The 13,322-nt window shown below is 46.6% G+C and overlaps 2 pseudogenes; both read right to left on the bottom strand.

Annotated features, from left to right (window-relative positions):
- Positions 1–2,190: 2,190 nt before the first annotated feature.
- Positions 2,191–6,222, bottom strand: LOC148094459 (RNA-binding motif protein, X-linked 2-like; annotated as a pseudogene).
- A 5,220-nt stretch (positions 6,223–11,442) lies between these two features.
- LOC107532958 (RNA-binding motif protein, X-linked 2 pseudogene) lies at positions 11,443–12,020 on the bottom strand (annotated as a pseudogene).
- Positions 12,021–13,322: the final 1,302 nt, after the last annotated feature.

The following is a 13,322-nucleotide window of genomic DNA, read 5'->3' as shown; positions in this document are numbered from 1 at the left end:
TGCTGCTATGAACATAGGGGAGCATATATTTTTCTGATTAGTGTTTCAGGATTCTTAGGATATATTTCCAGAAGTGGGATCACTGGGTCAAATGGCAGCTCCATTTTTAATGTTTTGAGGAGCCTCCATGCTGCTTCCCACAGTGGCTGCCCCAGTCTGCATCCCCCCCAGCAGTGCCCCAGGGTGCCCCTTTCTCCACACCCTCGCCAGCACTTGTTTGTTGATTTATTGGTGGTAGCCATTCCGGCAGGTGTGAGGTGATACCTCATTGTAGTTTTAATTTGGATCCCTCTGATGATTAGTGACCTTGAGCCTTTTTTCATATGTCTGTTGGCCATGAATATGTCCCCCTTGTTGAAGTGTCTATTCAGTCCTTTGCCCATGTTTTAAATTGGATTGTTTGTCTTCCTTTTGTTGAATTGTTTGAGTTCTTCATATATTTTGGAAATTAACCCCTTAGCAGATGTATTGTTGGCGAATATGTTCTCCTGTACAGTGGGTTCCCTTTTCATTTTGATGATGGTTTCTTTTGCTGGGCAGAAGCATCTTCTTTCTAAGTCTTTTGTCTTTCTAGTTCATTTCATCTTTGGTCCTGGGGTCCAGGAACTCCCAAGTAGGAGATGGGGTGTGGTATAAATGGAACAATTGTGTGATTTTGTCTAGCTCTCTGAAATCAAGCTTTTTCATCCCTAAGAACTCCCTACTTGTACCTGAAGGTATTTGTGGAAAGCTTCTAGGTCAGTGTCCTCTGCACTTTGTCTTCACAGAGAACTTACAGGAAGCTCCGGAACGGTGATGTCCAGGAAACACATCATATGAAACACAAGCACAAGCTGCATATATAACTTAAGGGTTATAATAGCCCCATCACAAAAACAAGCAGGACTTAATGTTAACCCAATAGACAATGTTTATCATCTCAACATGTAATATGAAACCATGAGTTTATATTTTCAGTACTGTCTGAAGTCTGATATGCATTTAAAACTTAGAGCACATCTCCGTTCAGACCAGCCCCATTTCAAGTGCTGCACGGCTGGTGCACTGTCCTGTTGGATTAAAGAAAAGGTAGCTTTGGGGCTGGCTATTCCTCTTAAACTTTATTTGCCATCAGTTTCAGAGAGATGTTGGTCTAAAATGACTTGCGTAGAATGTAATTTTAGTATTTCTGTCAGGTGGAGTGGAAATCTTTCAAGAGGTAAATTCTGAGGAACCAGAACATTGAAACCATTTAAGATAATTTACTTGGGCTTTGTCAGAATGACCGCCTTTGTGGTATTTTTAATTGTATGATTCCATTTATATGAAATGTCTAGAACAGGTAAATCCATAGAAAGAGAAAGCACATTGGTGGTTGCCAGGGATAAGGAGGAGGAGGGAATGGGGAATAGCTGTTTAGTGGGTGCAGGGTTTCATTGTGGGGTGATGAACATGTTTTGGAAATAGATAAGGGTGGTGGTTTTACAACATTGAGAGTATACCACATGCCACTGAATTGTTCCCTTTAAAATGGTTACTTTTATGTTATGTAAATTTCACCTCAATAAAAATAAATAAATAGATTGCAAGAAAAAAATGCAGAGGCATCTATCCACCCCAAAAAGCAAAAGGTGTTCAAATTTTCAAAAACAGGAAGGGCTGGGGAGGGAGCGGGTTGATTTTATGAATCATTACCACACTCACATCAGGTTGTGTAAACCCAGGTAAGCCACCTTCTCTACTCCATGGTCTACGTGCCAACTGGAAAGGTAACTGAGGGTTCGAAACACCTAGCACAAAAACTGCAATTCTAGAATTACCTGGTATTTCCCCTTTCCTGGGCATTTCATCATTAGTGTTGGGTCATAAATTCAAGGGCAATATTTATGAACCCAAGCATATTTCCAGGGACAATGGATTTTGCTCAAAAAATCCAGGACATTTGGCTGTTGAAACTACAGCTCTCTCAAAGACTCTAATGCTCAAGGGATTAAAGAACGCAGCCTCAGAGATTTTACATAACCAGTAAAAGCATAACTGAATTTGACTATATTTTTAAAACGTAGCTCATTTCTAATTCTACCGAGTGGCTGCCCAGGCTGGAGCTTCAGTGATGCCTGTGGGCACTGGGATTCGGGGGCCCAGGTCTGGGGGGTGCCCTGCGCTGCTAGGCCTGTGGGATTCACCTCCACTCCCACTTCCCTTCTGTGGCTAAGTCCCTCGTGTGGCCAGAGTATGTGCCTCCGCTCCCACCTCTGTCCACAGCCCTGTTTTCCCCTCTTCCCTCCTGCTTGAGGACTTGTGCTCCTTCCTGGGCCTCTCCTTTTCCAGCTCGTCTCCCAGTCCCTGCTCTGCTCCCCCCGGCAGGCTGTGCTGACCTCGGGGAGGTGGGGTTGGGAGGCGGGTCTACGTGCCAACTGGAAAGATAACTGAGGGTTATCTGCTCCTGACCCCCTGAGTTGCTGCTGCTGTGCTTTTCAGAGCAGGGCCTAGTGCCAACTGGAAAGTAACTGAGGGTTCTCAACACCTTTTCCATGACTGTCTCGCTCCCGGGAGTTGAAGAGGAGGCTGGCTGGGCTGCCAGGATGCCCAGGTCAGTCTTCTTTATCTTCTTTCCTTGTTTCATTGGTGGGCTTGTCATCTTCAGAGCCCTCAGATGGGTTCAGTCAGGGGGGTTTGAGCCCACAGCCCTTGCCCTGGAGCTCTTCGATCACAGTATCCATTTCTCCTGAGTCCTTCGGGGCCCAATCCACTCAGGTCGGTCTCCCTCTGGCTTGATCCCATTAACACTGTCAGCAGCCACAAGGGTGCTCCTCTGGTCTTCACAGCAGAGGACGCAGAGTCCTTGGGATTTTCCAGTCACCTTGTCCCAGATGAATGTCCACAATGTCCCCATATCGTGAGAACACACAGGTGATGTCCCCCTCAGTCAGCTCTCAAGGGAGACCTCCCAGAGGGTCCAGGCGCTGTGTTGTTAGGGGGGGCACCAGGACCCCTCCTGGGTGCCCATTTGGCTCACGGATCAGCTTCCCTGTCGTGCAGGGATCCCCTCCCTGGGCCGGGACATCTTCGACAAATCCGTGTGCATGTTACTGTGCCCGAGGCCAGATTTAACACTTGCCGAGCTCTGGCTTCAAATAGTAGTGAAACAGGCCCCCCTCTTCAGAGGCTGTCGGTGGGCGGGGAGCCCCCTGCAGACACGCCTGGCCTCGGGGCTGGAGCCCCCTGAGGGGAGCTCGGTGGCCCGGGGGTGGCCAGGGGCCTAGCGCCAGAGACCCTCCTTCAACACCCCGCAGCCTTTGCTTGGTTCTCTTCAGTGTTCCCCCAGTTCCACATCCGCGCTCAGACTAGCTCCTCTCTCCCCGAACTATACCAGCTTCCCGCACCTCTCTGGGCCATTTGTTTGTGCTCTGTCCCCCGTCCTTAATCCATTTTTACCACTTTGTTCGAATGTCTAGTGGACACTGACTAGCCTCCCTCCCCTATGTGGTAAGCGCTTTCAGTCTTAGGCGTGGTCATCGCTCAACCGTGCAGGGCCGCGGCGATGGCTGTGCGAAGGGAGGCGGGGGCCCCGGCCTTCTATGGGAGGTTGGGCACGGACCAGGAGTAGCCACAGCCGCCGGGCCTTTGCACACACTGCTCTGGGTGCTCCGCACAGACCGGCTCATCTGCTTCTTAGCAGTAACGACCCTATGAGGTGGTTTCATCACTTCATAGAGAAAAACACCCCGAGGCCCAGAGGTTAAGTCGTGTCAGTCTCTCAACCTTACCTAAAAGGAGTCATTTCCTCAGTGTCTTTGTGTACAATTAAACTGCCCTTACAATCACCTTTTATAACATGGCTGTAGAACAACAAATGTTTCACTTAATGCTTAATATTGTAGTTAAGGGTTAGGTGTCAAACCAAATCTCTAAAACCAAAACCACGCATAATGAGGTAGGGTCATTCCCACCTTGCTCAGCAGGAAACTGAATGTCTTAGGGAGCAGCAGTCACTCCCTGCACCACACAGCCCTGAAGGCTTGCTCAGCTCTTGCACACTGGCTCAAACGCCAGCTGTGGGTAGCAGGGAGCTCCTACCACTGCGGGAACGGAAGCTTTTGGTGTGGCAAGGTGACTGGCTAAGTGTAATAAGCTTAGTCATATGCATGTTTGCATCAGACTAAATGACCAAATAGACATAAAAAGGTGGAATAAATGTCATCATAACTTGGAACATATCTTGCTCTTCTTAAAAAATTTTATTTTGAGAGAATGCTTATTAAAGCTGGAGACAGTGAAAGAAGGCAGGGCTTAGGGTAGGAGAAGCAACAGGAGAGAGCCCAGGCGGGGCTGCTTTGGCTCCAGAAACGTTATGGGAAAGGAGTGAGCCCAGGTGCGGCTGCTGTCAGCTCACTGGAGTCAGAAGGGGGGAAGGGTCGGGGGTTAGCCTGGGATGAGCGGCCACTGCCCACGGCTCCCCTGGTTGCCAGGGCCCCCTAGAGTTTAGGAGACGCACGCTTGGGGGGAAGGAGGAGAAGGGAAGGCGCGGGCGTGGTCCCAGGATGCCCAGATCTTGCTCCTGTTTCCTCTGATTGTGGCTTAACTCCATGTAATAGATCTTTGGGATGTTTGAATTAAGAAACCAGTTGAGGGCTGCTGCTTGTCATAAATGATTAACACACACACGTGCTTAATTCTCCTACTTAATAGTAAAATCTGGATTCACTTAACAGTATACCTGTCTGATGCAGTGAAGCCATCAGCACCTTTCACCTGATAAACTAGAATTGATGTGGAAATCTCACTCTGAGGTATTACAGCAGTTAGCTTCTACGTCCACTGACTTAACCAAGAAAGCATTCAAGTACTGGCCCAATGCCAGATAAATGAATCTCAACTAATGAGTCCTAGGTAGTTATCAACTTTTATAGGTGATGCATAGAAGCTAAGTCTATTCTAAATCTCCCTTTTAAGAGGTACTGGGATTTTGAACCCTGGGTCTCCTTCCAAAGCCAGATACTAGTTCTACTGCATGCAGATGTGACGGGATGTTTGTGGAAACGCCTCCCTCGTTCCCTGACTCACCTTACTGTTCATTGCTTTTATTCTACTTCCTTATGAAAGGGTGATTAACACCTTGCACTTTGTTTTTCCAAATAACTCAGTTGTTTCACTCAGTGACCTTGTCTTCCTTCCTAGCTTGCTTTTTCAGCTCTTCCTACTTCAGTCCAATTGAGGTTATTCTGTGTCTTCATAGGGACTTCCAGTCCATTGCCTTCTTTAATTTATCTCAATATTCCCGTTGCTGGCTCTATTTCCTTGTTAAGTTTGTCTTTTACCCCAAGTAGCAATCTTATAACTCTACTTGTTGTGCCTTTCTAATAAACCTCAACCCAGCATGAATCAAAGTATCTACTCTGCCCTAATATTGGAAAGGTAGAGCTTGGGTAAATTAACAACAATGTAATAAAGAATTAAGTAATATTAATTAGATAATTATTAAAGAATTAATAAGGTGGATGTGTGCCTTAAACTCATCACTGACTGGATTCTCCCAACTGCCAAACATTAGCAGATGGGAGGAAGGGGAGAAGCCAGAAAAACAGAGTTTTGGGGCAATCTTAAGCTTAGACTTCTAAGAAACAAAAAACGAAACAGAAAAAACAAAAACAAAAAACGAGTAACTTTTGCTTTTTTCTCGTAACCAAAACTCCCCGTTGCCTTCCCAGATTATAAGTGAGCCGGTAAACACGCGCCAAGAGCCACAGGCTGGGTAGCATGAGTTGAATTTCTGTTTTCATCTTACCCAGCAGTTCTGCCCTATTAAACTCACCAGTTTAAGAAGCTGCCGTGTTCTGAGGCGGGTCCCTCCCGCCCACTACCTTCTGAGTCAGCCCCTGGTATCTGAGGGTCAGAGGGTAAGTCCTGGGCTGTGTCTCCAGCAGGGACACAGAGCGAGCCCTTGGGGAGGTGAGACTAAGCAATGTGAAACCTGGCAAGGGGTTTGGGACATCAGGCCTCTCAATATGATGAAGTTTCCACAACTATGCTGACTGACTTGTCCTGAGAAGGAGGGTTTGGGTGCCTCTAACAGCGCCTCACTTTCCTCTGGAAGCCTGTATGGAAAGGAGAGCATCTTCTCGTGGACTCCAACTAAAAATATTTCCCTCTGTCTCACCGTGGTAAAGCAAATCCCTCTTTAAGGTGGCCGTATCCACACTTCAGCCCCCAAACTTCAGGCAAATTAGCAAAAGCAGTCATGGTTGTTTTTTTAAAATCTTAATGCTTTCCTCTTTTTTACAGTTACTAAGTGCCCCCTGTTGGAAGATATGTTTAAAGCTCTAATTTGTGGTTGTGCCCTAAATAGCAAGACACTGTGTGTTTAATCCCTGAACAGAAACCAAGGCTTCGAAAACATGAGGCCATGACGTTAGACCCCCCATTCGGTCATCTCCCTGTAGCCTTTGCTTTGATATGTACAAAGTGTCCCAAAAAAATACGTATACATTTTTCTGGTAGCTCCATTGATGTTTCTTTCTTTTTAGATTTAAGCCATTGGAATTAATAATTATTCAAAGCGTGTATACATTTTTTTGGGACACCATATATTTGCCAAAGTGCTCATTATTGGGCCTTTTGTTGTCTGGGTCTCTTATCCCAGGTTGATGCTTTTGGGGGTGGTATTTATCAATATCCCTCCATTCCTCCCACCAAAGGCTAGTTGCTTTGTTCTCACTTGCTCAGGATATTTGAGAATGGGTAGAGCTCAGTACTGGCTTCTGATTGATCTTCAAAAAACACCCCCCCCCCAATAATTTTCTATTTTTAGGTGGAAGTTTTAGGACCTGGGGCTAATGAGATGACAGGAGTAAAATGGTTAACTTTCTAGGCAATAATCATTTTTATCGAATGAGTTTAGGAAGCTGGGGTGGCCCAGACTGGTGCATCTCAGACTATCTGGTGTAGGACCAGTTTCTTTCTTAGCTGTCATGGGCCAAAATCTTATAAAATACAGTAAAATGAATTATCAGAAAAATAAAAGCCAAATTCTATTAGACATAATAGACATAAAACTACATTTTGAGAAACAATCAAAACAAAAGGGGAAGAATATAAATTTTATATTCATTAAAATAATAGGTGGCTAATAAAAGAATTACAATTGCAGTATGATATGTTAGTGTTATCAAGAATTAAAGTATAGTTATTGCACTAAATGTTCAGATGCAGAATGAATACGCTGCATTAGTACTTTAAGCGCTCAGTTTTTAATGTGACGAATTTGCTTCTTAATTTATTGAAACTAGGCTGGATCGACAGCAGTGCTACTCACAAGGGATAATGTAACTGAAGCTCTCTGTTTTGTTTTAATCATCACCCTAGTAGGGAGACTAGTTTCATTCAGGTCTGTTGATCATAATGGAAGAAGACTTTAAAGCCATCACAGCAGGCTCTGCAGATAATTAACTTAGCCAAAATAAATCAGGGATTCCTGTATTTTAAAAACTCACCTTCAACCCTTTATCGCTAGCCAGTTACAGTTAAAGCTGTGGTTATCTTTCTGCAAAATAAATGGATCCCAGGTCTGAATTTTCTATGCATGGATCTCTGGATGGAAAGCAAAATCCAACATGTTCTAATTCATAAGGTTTTTGATTGTCTTGCAGATATGCAATATCAAGAATCATTAATAATTTGTCAAACTATATAACGTCACAACTTCATTGGCTCAAGAGTGTAACTTCCGTCTTTGCTTCTCCATCCTAGCGGTAACTGCAGGCCCTTCTGATGTTTGGAGGGCTGTTGGTGCGGTTTGGAGAGCAGGAAGGGTGCACAAGGCTCCGCATCTGCTCACCCACTTAGCTCACCCACAGGGCAGCTACTGTGGAGCCAGGTCCGGTGCTGCAGGCTGCGGAATGGTGTGTTATTAATGCCACCGCTGCGGTAAAGCCATATCTTTATTTAACCTACGCTCCAAACTGGTCAGTTGCTGTTTTGTGTGTCAGGCTGAGACTTAGCCTTGGCTACAGATCCTTGGGACCACCTTGGTAGAAGTGTTGCCTTTTGTCTGTCAGTTTGTCTTTGGGGGAAGCAAGAGTTCATTTCCCCACGCAGATCAGAAAGGGCAGACTCTGTATTTATATGGAGTCTTCTATGAGGTCTGCCTTCCAGATGCTGTCCCTCAGGAACCAAGCTTACTTCATCTGGCAGAAACAAACAAGGCAAGTCTGCACTTGATAACTCCATGGCTCTTCTGTAGATGTAGCTTAAATAATTTGACTAGAAGGGTCAGCTGTTTGTGCTGGGCTTCCTCTGTGAGCAAAGTGCTGTGGAGTCCAGAAACGATGGGGTTTCCGACTCCCTAGACATTGCTATTAGCTCACTCTCTAAAATCTGTGCCTTACCAGATGTGGGTGTTCTGAATACCTCTCCCATCCTGGCTGGAAGTTCAGGTGGGGGAGTCAGACAAGGCCCAAGGGTGACCTGGGGGAGACACGCCGGGACTGAGCTCAGTGTTTCGGCCAGGAGAGGGCAGCACTGGATCTCTGAGGCACCTCGGGAGTGGGAGCCTCAGCTGGGCTGGTTGAGAGGGCTTTCTGGGGAGAAGGAACCAGCGGTGATGTTGTTTTTGGTCCTAAAAAAATATCCTGGAGGAGAGGGAGTTTTGGGAAAATAGAATGGATTAAATGAAAAAGGAAAATGGATTTCTGCAGACAATGCAAAACATAAGCTTTTTAGGGGAAAGAAGAAAGGGAACCTCGTGGGGAAACGAACTCTAACGGCTAAAGCAGAGCCGAGTGCCTCGGAGAAGCAGTTAGCTCTCGCCATGTATCAGTGGCGCACACCTAGGGGAATGGACCAAGTGTCACAGTAGCAGAGGATATCAGGCGTTTAGAGTACCTGTGCTTGAGCAGCGTGGTTCCTATTCTATAAATGCACTTGCATATTTTCCTCTGTGCACAGGGAAGACGCGTCATCAGAAAGAATAGTGTATGGCTGAGTGTCTTCTGTGGGTTCATCACCTTCCAGGATGTTTCCTCGCGTACAATTCTTTCTCCAACATATGAGCTTTCTAGGCCTCCGGGGTTCATCTCACTTTTTTATGTGGGTAAGGTAAGGGGTAGAGCACAGTAAATTAAACAAGAGATGACTTTCTGGGAAACAGCAGAGAACACGCCTGCTCCTTACCATCCACCTGTGCACAGTGCATTTGCTGGCGTGCACCCACAGGTTCTTTTTAGTGAGTTTTCAATTTGTATAGTGACTTGGGTAGAAACATGTTGCCAATCGTAACAAATTACAAATAGTGAGCTCAGGTAGCAAGGGATACCTCTGATAGTTGGTTCAAAATTTTTTTGAATACTTGGCTCTTCCAGAGATGCTGGAAAATGGTAAAACAGAACACTGCCACGCTTGGTATTAGTCAAGGAAGTTTTATATACACCATGTGACTTTTACCACTTTGGAGCTACTGTCTGAATGTTACCACATTTAGGAGTTACAGGCTAACATGTGAAGGTAATTTGGGTTTGGACTAGGTGTAAAATCAAATTCTTACTTGGTCTAGCGCAGGGGTGGGGAAACTTTTTCTGCCGAGGGCCCAGTAGTGCCAACCCACTGTTCTCTTTGACATTGAATTGCTTAACTCTCCTTGTAGCCCATCGACAAGATAAAGCCTGTTTGGACCTAGACAGAATGGGCGCCTTAATATGTTAAGAAATCTTGGCATTGTCTTGTGCTGTTGTTGTCTTAACATTATTTTTTTGAGTAGCCTCTATATTTCCCGCCCACTTGGGGTGTTAAAAATATCCCAAGTCTTAAAGTCGATGGGAGCTGGGAATTCCTGGCAGTTATTATTGCCATCAGCATTCTCAGTGGTACGTACTGAATGGTCGAATACAACGTGATTAGTTACAGTATCATACACCCAGTTTAAAGGAATAATAGGTAAAAAAATGAAACACCGAATTCCTGCAACACAGACGCCCGTGAGCCTCGGAGTCTGTCCGCAGGTCCCCCAGCTCCTCTCCGGCGTGGCCGCTCGGCCCCACTCCCCAGGCGGGGAGGCACCAAGGGCAGGAGCGCGGGCAGCTGCCGCAGGCGGAGTCGGCTTCCCCGGGCCACGCTCTGCGCTCTCGCGGCCGTGCCAGCCCCTCGCCACGCTGCTGTCGTCCCCCTCCCCGTCCCTGGCACTGCCTTTTGAAAGCGGCACTGCGGAGCAGGGGGAGCGGGGCCAGCGCGAGCCCCGGCGGAGCAGGCCAGGGTGGAAGCAGCAGCCTGCCGGGCCGCGCAGCTCCGCCGGGCGGGCGCCTGGGCCACCGTGGCCACCATCCCCCTGGCGCCCGCGCTGACCTCAGGGCCGGGGGCTGCCTCCTGTTGGCTTGAGGACAGTTCGAGCTGTATGTTTTTAAAAAGTCTAGTAGGTACAATAAAAACAAAGAATTGGTTGACATGGAGAAGTTCTTGGGATGAACTGGACTTGCGTTCTAGTCTCAACTACTCCCTCCTGGGTGAGGCGGGAAAGAAGGGTAGGCAGGGAAATTCCGCAGCGGGAGCCTTGGCTCTAAAGTCACGGAACTGAAATAAAAGCTGGAGTGCCTTCCCCACGCCTCTCCAGCCTGTGCCCCTGTCCCTAAGACCCCAGGGCAGGAAGAGCATTTTTGTGTTCCTTCCTTTCGGGGTTCCAGGGGTCCCTCTGGGCACAAAGGGGAACAGGGCCGCGAGGAGCTGGGAAGGGCTCTGCCGGCCAGTACGGCCTCTCAGACTCATTCTTGACAAGCCCTTGTGCAGTGCTCAGTGCTTAGGGGCAGGGCCTCAAACTGCGAACAAACCGGGTACACATCCTGGACCTGCCTCTTGCTAGATGTATAACTTGGGGAAACGTTGTTTAATCCTCTTGAACCTGAGCTTTTTCATTCATAAATGCGTTTATCAACATTGATATCCTAGAGGTTAAGGGGGGATTAAGTAACCAGAGTATGTAGATCACCTGGCTCAGCGGAGGGGCTCAAAGGGTGGTGACTTTGAATACAGGAACAGTAAACTAGGGATGGCGTCGTCAAATGAGGAGCCCAAGCTGGGCCTCAGCTTCTGTGGTTGCCAACTGCTTAAGCGGGGGGCAGTGGGTGCCTTCAAGGACATTGCCTCAGGTTTGGGTTGGCTTTTGCTTTGAAGACCGAATAATTGTGGAACATTGACTGGCTTCCATACAGTGAAGATTGTTATGTGTCTAGCTTTTTATTATTTTTTTGAAAACATTTTTAATTTTTAAAAATCGTGTGCCTAGTTTTCAAGTGGACTGTCCAGAAAATCAACAGAGAAAACAATGGGATAAAGGTGTGGGTGGGAGCGCCTCTAATTTAATGAGCTTTACTCCCGCAATCTTATTACATGGCTTCTAGAAGAGTGTTCTCATTGACTTGGGCCCCAGAAGCAAGTGCTATCGTGCCAGTTGGCTCTGGGACATGAATTTCATACTGTTCACAATTCATCCTTGATTCTAGGAGTTGAAGAGGAGGCTGGCTCCTCTGCCAGTACCTCCCCATCAGTCCTCTCTTTGTCTTTCTTTCCTTTTTACCCCTTTTTGTGTTTTTTGGTGGGTTTGTCATCCTCCGAGCCCTCAGATGAATTCAGTCGGGGGGGTTGAGGCCCTCAACCCTTACCCTGGAGCTTTTTGGTCACAATATCCATTTCTCCTGAGTCCTTATGGGCCCGATAGTTAGACCCCTGCTCCACTCGGATCACTCTTCCTTTCATCTTGATCCCATTAAAATTGTCAATGGCCAGGATGGTGTTCCTCTGGTCTTCATAGCAGAGAAACAGAATCGTTGGGATTTCCCAGTCTCCTTGACCGGCACCAGCTGAATGTTCACAATGTCCTCATATTGTGAGAACACACAGATGATATCCCCTTTAGTCAGTTCATAAGGAAGACCTCCCAGGAAGGCCCAGGCGCTGTGTTTGTAGTGGGAGTTCCAGGACACCTCCTGGGCCACATGGAGCTGGACCTCATGCTTAATCAGCTCAGGGATCAGCTTCACTTTAGTTCAAGGGTTCATTCCCATGGGCTGGGATTTCTTCAACAAATCCTCCTCTTCTGGGGCTGCACCCAGGAATGCCAGCCCTCTCCTGGCAGCAGCTGCGGAACTGAACCTGAACAAAGTCGAGGCAGTGCTTGCCCAGCCTCCCTGACAATGGGAATGACCACATGACTCTGTTTTGGCCCACGGGGCTTCTGGGAAGCTAACTGGGTAAAAAGGCAAGGTTTTATAAAAGAAAGTTTTCTCCCATCCCCAGCCATCTTTATTTTTTGATTTTGAATGCAGCATTGATGTCTGGGGTTGTAGACAACTTGTTACCACGAGGCTATAAGCAAACATGCTAAAAGATATAGTTCCTTGATGACAATGATAAGACAGCTTTCTCTTGTGGATTAAAACATCAATAGTGTTGTTACGACTTAATCCATTGGCTTTTTTTCCTGTTACTTGAGGCTGATACACTTATTGACTGGTTCCCATAACTTATAGCATATATATAAAAATTCCCATTTAATAGATCTTAATATAAACTAGTAAGTTGATATTCTGCTTTATGCGTACATCCATTTTTTATTTGGTTAGAATGAGCCCATTCTGGTGAAATCAGTATCTCCAGAGTACACCAAGAAAATAGTGTTACGGCCTAAAAAGCTCAACACAATCTGGAAAAAGGTGACATTGTGTAGTTGCAAGTGTTGTGGGGACCCTAGGAGTTTAGGAGAAAAAAAAATTCACTGGAGAAAGAGATTTGGGTAAGAGTGCCCCAAGGTAGCTTCTTTGTCATGAGGGGTTTTATCTTATTTCCAAAGTTGTGTATTATAGGGTGGGTCACAGGGGAGGACCTCAATAGAATATTCATCAGCTTTTCCAGGTGTACCCTTTCAGGGTCTCTCTCCACTGCTTGATTGGCACCAGGGCAGTGGGTCGTTAGTCACAGCGGCTGGTCCTGGAGTCTCTTGCCTGGCTTTGCTGTTTTTCTGGGTCTTCAGCTGAAATACAACTGGGGCCTAGATGTCATCTCTAGGGAGGAAGTGTCAGGAAAGGTTCTGAACCACATAACCAGCAATACGTAAGGTCAGGGGGATTTTAAAGGGCATGACCCATGATATGAAAGTCACTGTCCAGGACATCAACTGAGAAAATAATGGGATAATCTTGCGGGGATGGAGCTTCTCTAATTTGATAAGCTTTTCTCTTACAATAATATTACAGGTCTTCAAGAGGAACATCCTCCTTGACTTGGGCAGGAAGCAGCAGGTGTTACCTTCCCATTGACTCTGGGACAGGAGTTTGGTGTTGTTCCCAATTGATTCCTACATT

This window comes from Miniopterus natalensis, chromosome 1 (genome assembly GCF_054644295.1).
Source record: "Miniopterus natalensis isolate mMinNat1 chromosome 1, mMinNat1.hap1, whole genome shotgun sequence".
Lineage (NCBI taxonomy): Eukaryota > Metazoa > Chordata > Mammalia > Chiroptera > Miniopteridae > Miniopterus > Miniopterus natalensis.
This window is presented reverse-complemented; position numbering and strand designations above follow the sequence as displayed.